Source organism: Centrocercus urophasianus, unplaced genomic scaffold (genome assembly GCF_019232065.1).
Source record: "Centrocercus urophasianus isolate 14NV4802_14NV808 unplaced genomic scaffold, USGS_Curo_1.0 seq_16, whole genome shotgun sequence".
Taxonomy (NCBI): domain Eukaryota; kingdom Metazoa; phylum Chordata; class Aves; order Galliformes; family Phasianidae; genus Centrocercus; species Centrocercus urophasianus.
In genome coordinates, this window is record NW_024884711.1 from 45,550,287 (window position 1) to 45,557,301 (window position 7,015).

Below are 7,015 nucleotides of genomic sequence, written 5' to 3' on the forward strand. Positions count from 1 at the left end.
ATGGAAGAGCCCAGGCTTGATCTGCAAATGGAAGGCTGAGAGCAAAGTAGAGCAATGCAGCCTCATGTAGAGTTGTCCTTCTATCCTTACAGCACTCAATGCACAACTCCAGATCAGATCACAGCCATTCCTCACCAAAACCATCCCACATGTATTGCACCTGTCTTCAGTCCTCAATAACACTTGTGATAGAGCAAAACAGGCACAAGCATCTCACCATAACCTCAAGTCCCAGTGTTTTCCCCATTTTGCCAAGTGACCTTGGAGTTGGACAAGAAACCATCTGCAGGTGTCACTCCTGCACGATAAGTAAAGTCACCAGAAGAAAGTCCGGGACAGGTGGCCACCCAGCAACTGCATTAAGACATCATATCTTGGACTAATTTGTAAACAGGCTGAAAGAACATCCACCCTCCCTCGAAGGGGAAGAAATGTCTCTTTAAAGCCTGGGGATATGACCTCTTGTCCTCTCTGTTTATAAGAGGGAGGAAAAAAAAGAAAGGAGGGAGAGAAAGAGAGAGAAAGTCAGACTGGTTGCCGTATTAAAACCTCCCCCCCACCATCAGCTTTTGTGATGAAAATGGTAAGAGACACTCTCCAGGCACTGTTTTTCTCTCTTTGTCATTCAAGCTCTGCAAGGGAGAGCTCCTTTCTGTTTATTTCCCAATTCAGAGCCCTTGTCAACACCTCCCTTGGCTGAAGTTTTAGCACCTTGGTGGGGTTTTTTTGTGCTTTTTTTTTTTTTTTTTTTTTAACCTGCTCATCCAAATCTGCCTATTCTTCTTCCTTCCCTGAGCTCGGGATTGTCTTTCCTTCCCACTGATTGGCAACAAGGCTTTCTCTTGCGGCACCAGTGTCTCCTAATGCAGAAACACCAGGCAACCCCCTGCCCACTCTTTTCCTATGAGAGCAGGTTGGAAGGGACCTCAAGGATCATCAAGCTTTGCATCCACAACTCCAAACCTCAGCCTCTCTCCACTCTCCCCCCCCTCTCACACTGCACAGAGCTGGCAGTACCCACTGCAACACAGCTGATCGTTTCCTTAACAGCTTTGCCGTCGTGGTATTTCACAGTGAGCTGCCTGAAAATAAATCTGACATCAAACCAGTAGGCAATCTAACGGCCTTGATGCTCTTCATTTTTAAAGCACATTACAAAGGAGTTTGGAAACTTCCCACCTGGGCACCGTTGCAATACTGAGCGTTAGAGGAGATGCTCCCAGGCTTTCACATTGCACTCTACTTACGGCTTTTAATATACCTTAATTAGCCTTACTCCATGCTCAAGGAGGAGTCACTCCAGTCTGGGTAGTTTTCCAGTCTTGTACTTGTCAGCAGCACGGAGTAATCCCTGTTTAAGATGAGCATTGATTTGCAAGCAGAAGGCTAAATCCTAATGCTCATCCAGGGCGATAGATAGGATCGTTGCGTTTGAAAGAGTGGCATCAGGAGCGCATTCACAGAGGGTTAAAACTCTGTTTCCAATTTGAATTTCTTTTATTTTCACCTGCAGGAGGAGTGAGAAGTGTGCCAGGCCCTTTTAAAAGAGGTTGCTTGAATGGTTTGTAAGAAGGCGATTAGAAAACTGCAGCATCACTGATTGAATGCTTCAGTAAATAACTGATTCTATTGCTGATCTTTCTGTTTCACCAATTCTTGAAATCCTTATTTTTTTTCTTATTCAAGTGTATATCCCCAAAACTGTCTTCTGTAAAGAGGAATTGCACGGAGCAAAGTAAAGATACTATAATTTTAAAGCCAGCCCTTATCCTGAGGGTGATTTTAGTGGGATTTTTTTCCCCAAAGTCCCCTAAGTCCCCACAGCTCCTCCTATGAGCTGTATTATTGAAATTCTGGGGTGGTTTAGTCTGGAGAAGAGGATGCTCAGGGGAGACTTTATTTCTCCCTACATCTCCCTGAAAGGAGATCTGCATCTGATTCTGGGTAACAGCAACAGGACAAGAGGAATGGCCTCAGGTTGCACCAGGGGAGGTTCTGGTTGGGCATCAGGAACAATTTTGGCTCTGAAAGATGCAGTGGAACAGCTGCCCAGGGAGGTGGTGGGGTCACCATCCCTGGAGGAGTTCAGGAACCATGGAGATGTGGTGCTGAGGCTTGTGGTCAGTGGGCATGGTGAGATGGGGTGGGACTTGGGGATTTAGTGGTCTTTTCCAACCTTGAAGATTTTATTGTTCTATGCTTGTTGCAGTACTGACAATTAATGGTGAGAATCAAATTGCTTGGCTTTAACTTTCTAGAACTGGGCAGGTAGGCTACTTGGGCTATCTCTATGTGTAATGAGTGGTGGCTGCAGGACACAAGGACTCCCTAAGGCCATTTGATTATACTCACTGGGGGAATTTCACTTCCACAGCCAAGAGCTCCCTTTGCATTTGTAGTATTCACATGTTGCAGTGCCCTTTTTGGATGTTGAGATTTGGGGCGATGGATGTCACCATCTGGATGTCCCCAGAAAGGGATGCAGGACCATCCACCCCCGAGACCCTAAAATGTTCTGACCTTTGAAGTGGTTAATAGAAATTAATTACTACTCCCTCAGAAGAATTTCATTGTGTTCAGTTACTACCATCTAAGCCTGCATCGCCCTATAGAAGATTATTTGTATATATAATAGTAGGTTCGAGCTCTTGGAGATAATCTGCTTCCACTGATAATTAACAGGGTTTTTTTTAATCTGAATCTGACCTAGAGAAATTTGACATGAGTAAACACACATTGCACACACACAGCTCAGGTTAGGTATATGTTTATTGAATTCTAGTCCTCAAGGGAAGATTTCCACCGACCAGATCCTTTAGTCCCTAACTGGAAATGTTTCTAGAGTTCTCACAGGATTGCTCCTTACATCCCCCATGAGTTAAGGTTGCCTTCAAAGGGTCAGCTTGCCTTCAAATCAAATTGTTTTTTCCCCAGACCACATTCCTCATGAGGAAGAGCCTCACAAAAAGCCTTCCTGGCTGTCAGGACCTACCAAGCATTTCTCTTGCCACCATCCACGGGGAATCTGCAGAAGATGATGGAAAGTGACGAAGTCAGTGGGTTTAATAGACAGTGACCAGTTGTTACCATCACTCCCAGAGGATATTTTCCCTGCCTGCTCTGTACCTACTCTTCAATGGGGCAGAGCCAGGCAGGTTGGCATCCCACCGACCCTGTGCTGTTCTGTGTGCAGGTGACAAGGACCTGGCTGATAAGTGACACTGTTCTGGAGCACTGAGCCTTCAGAGAACTGAATGTGTGAGGCTGGAGAAGAAATAGCACCCAACATTCATCCTCCAAGGCCATAACCTTACCTTCCTTCAGACAGCCCACCACAGAGACAAGCCCCTCAGCATCTGGGGCTTTCCGGGCTCTTGAGCAGTGAGCAAAGGAAACAAAGCCCTGGTGCTGCAGCACTGTTTACATATTTGGGCTGTTCTCAGGTCTGTTCTCTTGCTGTACCACTAGGTGGGCCAGAGCCACACGGTGAGAGGCTTTCTCCTACCTCCTGCAGGTCACGGGCATGCAGGTGATGGGGGAAAGGGACAGGAAGGGCAGGGGTGCAGGAAGGGAGCAGGGAAAGATGTCAAGGAGCTTCTGGTTTCACCCCAAGCCGTGCTGTTAGATAGGCCCTAGATGGAGAGGTCTCCTGTCCTGACAAAGTGACGATCTCAGGCACAGCAACTGGGCATGGACTGGTGGCAAGAGCAACAGCACAGCCCCATTGCCAGCTCAAGGCTTGGTCCTACCACCTACTGCCCATCTAAAGCAGCTAACAGTGCCAGCAGGTAGAGCTGCAAGCACACACAGCAGGAGAAAGGAACCCTCCCCTCAGATAGCTGTTTCCTTCACCAAAGGTGAGGTGGCAGAAGCTCCAGTGTATAAAAGGCCATAGGGAAGGAACATCCATCATTCTGCTCTGCAGCAGGTCTAGCAGCTCTGCAGCTCTCTGGGTGCTCTGCTTCTATTAAATAGAAAAGCAGGCCTTATGTCTTAACTCTTCCCACCTTTGGTTCTGGATCTCATGCTTTCAACTTTCCTTCATTTTCCTATGAGTTCTGTGGTCAGAGGGCAGCAGTGTCATCTACTTAGTACAGAAATGCTTTGATGCGAAACCAGGAGCAACCAAAATCCCAGTCTGCCGCTGGCACAGAAGAACCTGGACAGAGGGGTCAGAGATTTTAGGCACTGTCAGATGTACGCTGTCCATGTGTAGCTGGGGACAACTTGCATCCTACAGAGCTGAGAATCTCAGAGCCCGGAGAAGAAGCAATAGCCTATAGTTACCTCACTGAACTTCAACCATCTGGAGACTGAACACCAACTGGAAATGAAATCCAAAATAGAGAGATGTACAACACCAAATGCAGTCCAACCTACCTCCCATGGGCTACAGCCTTCAGTCAGCTGTGTTGCTCAGGTTTCCTTTGCTCCACTGGCCATAGAAGCAGCCAAGGGTTTGGCAGCAGGGTTTGGACAGCTGCAGCCTGGGAAGTCAGCAAACAAATCTGGTGATCACCCTGCTGGGCACCATGGCAGGTTGTCTCCCCACCAGGACTGTGATTTTGTGCCCACCCCTGAAGATCCACAACTCAGAACTTCTCCATAAGCAGTGCCAAGAGCAAAGAAGCCAAGGCAATGCTGCAGGCACAGAATCATAGAATCATGGAATCATTAAGGTTGGAAAAGATCTCTGAGGTCACCTAGTCCAACCATCAAACCCACTGGAAGCCAGATCCTGCCAACCCTGAAACATGTCTCCAAATGCTGGTCTGAATATTTGGAAGAGATGTGGATGGGATGGAACCCAATGGACAAGCATGGCAGAGTTCAGCCAAGGTTTGACATCAGGCCCTAAAAACCATTCTTGGAAGAAAATGCTGCTGATTTCAGCGATCAAATGCAAGAAGTCCTGAACCCCGGCAGCCCTTGGCAGCCTTTTTCCTAGCTCAAACACAATTTGTCCCTTAAAGGGCACTAATTCAACAGTACTGCTGATAAAAGCTAATGAACCTAGGGTAGTTCCCAGCTCAGAGAATAGCTATCATACACCCAACTGCCTTTTTATCAGCACGATTGAAAGCAGTTGGTGTCAGAGCAAGTGGCAGCGCTGCCTGCCAAAGGAATCAGTGTGATCCTGCTTTGTGTATGTGTGTGTGTGCCTATGACAAAGTGGATTATCTCCATCCTGCCCCGCCAGCAGCTGCGGGGCTGAGAGGGAAAAGGGAGAGTGGCTGAATGTGTCCCTTCAGGTGAAGTTGCTTGGTGCTTCCAGGTGGGAGGGGCAGAGGCTCTGGGGGATGTTTAAGTCTCTCCCCAGGAACAAAAGGAGGGGAGATTAACTCGACCCCTGCGAGGGATGCATGTCGGACCCTTCCTCCTCGTTTGCACCTCACCAGGGACCCCCACGCCAGGGCTGGTGTCTGGGGGTCTGTGTGTGTGTGTGTATGTGTGTGTGTGTGTGTGTTCCGTCTGCAGTATGAGCAATTTCACTTGAAAAGACAGAGAAATCCCCTCCTTTGAAAGCCTCAGCGTTTGGTTCTTTCCAGTAATGCTATAATTGGATGGGATTTTCTCTAATACAGAGGGAAAGTCCTTAAGATGATTTTTCCACACACGCCGCCACCACCACCACCGTCCTCCTTTCTTCCTCGCCCTACCTTATGCGACCAAACTCCCTTCTCCCTCCCCAGATCCCATCACCCCCAGTGCACCCAGCAGCACCGACGCTGCAGGGATTTAATGGGAGAGCATGGGTCCCTCCTCTGGAAGCAGCAAGCTCGGATCGGCTGCAGCTCGGCTACACGGGGCGATTAGATCTCAGCACACTTGCCAGCGCTCCCATTTGCAATCACTTGTCATCCAAGCCTAAAGAAAATAATCAGGGCCCGACCCCTGCCAAATTCCCAATGATTTAAATATCCCCGTATGAACTGCGTTTCTGGTGTAATTTCACTAGAATGAGTCTATCTCTCCATCTAGCTAAACACAAACACGTCTTTATATATATGCATATAAAGCTTTCTGTGTGTAAATATAAATATTCCTTGCGAAGGGAAAATAGGTATGCAATCCTTAATGAGAAAGAAAGCGCATTTTGATTTGAGCAAAGGCACGGCTGTGAGCCTTCCTCCAACCGAGTCATTAAAACCGTACCTCTCTTTGTTCCATGTGAGCCACAGAGATGTTCTGATCCACAGATAAAGTGTAACCTCGTCAAGCAAAGAAATTAAAAAATAATAGCAATAAAAATATAGATATTAAAGGAAAAAAAATAATAATAAAACCCAACCGCGGACCCCAAAGACGTCGCGGAAAATGGGATCCTTGTCGTTATGCCGGGGACAAAACATCCCGAAGCCCATCCAGCGTGCCTCCATCCTCCTGCTTGCTCCTCTCCAACCCCTTTCAAACGACCCCGGGGAAGGGGAACGGCTGTCAGCTGGGTGACACTCACTGACGGACACCGCCAGCTTCCAACAATGTGTCCCAGAGGAGCAGCAAATCGAAGCGCACACCCCGGCCGGAGCAGCTACGTCTTTATAATCATATTCCCAACGATGGCTTTCTCCTTCTTTCCACCCCCAATGAAAACATGAGGGGTATCAGAACCCAACTCACCCCCTTCCCCCCCCCCCCGCAAGGACAGAAACGGTTGGCGATGCGTAGAGAGAGAGAGAGAAATGGAAATTAAAAAAGCAAGCAAGCAAACAAACAAACAAACAAAAAGAAAGAAGAGATCAATGACTGCAGCCCCGTGGGGTGGATCTGGTGGATGAAGTCGTTTGCGGCGGAGCGGTGGCAAAGTCCAGGCTGGGACTGCAGCAACGGGGATGGTGTGGATGGACCCCGTTGGGATTTGCGTGGAAGAAGAGGATTTTGGAGCAGAGATCTTCGCTGGAGCTGTGGGATCTCGGGTTGGTTGGAGTGGTGGGGAAGGGGGGTGCGTGGTTGGGGTGTGTGTGTGTGTTTGGGAGGGGGGAAATGCCCTATTTCTTTTCTTTTTTTTTATTTT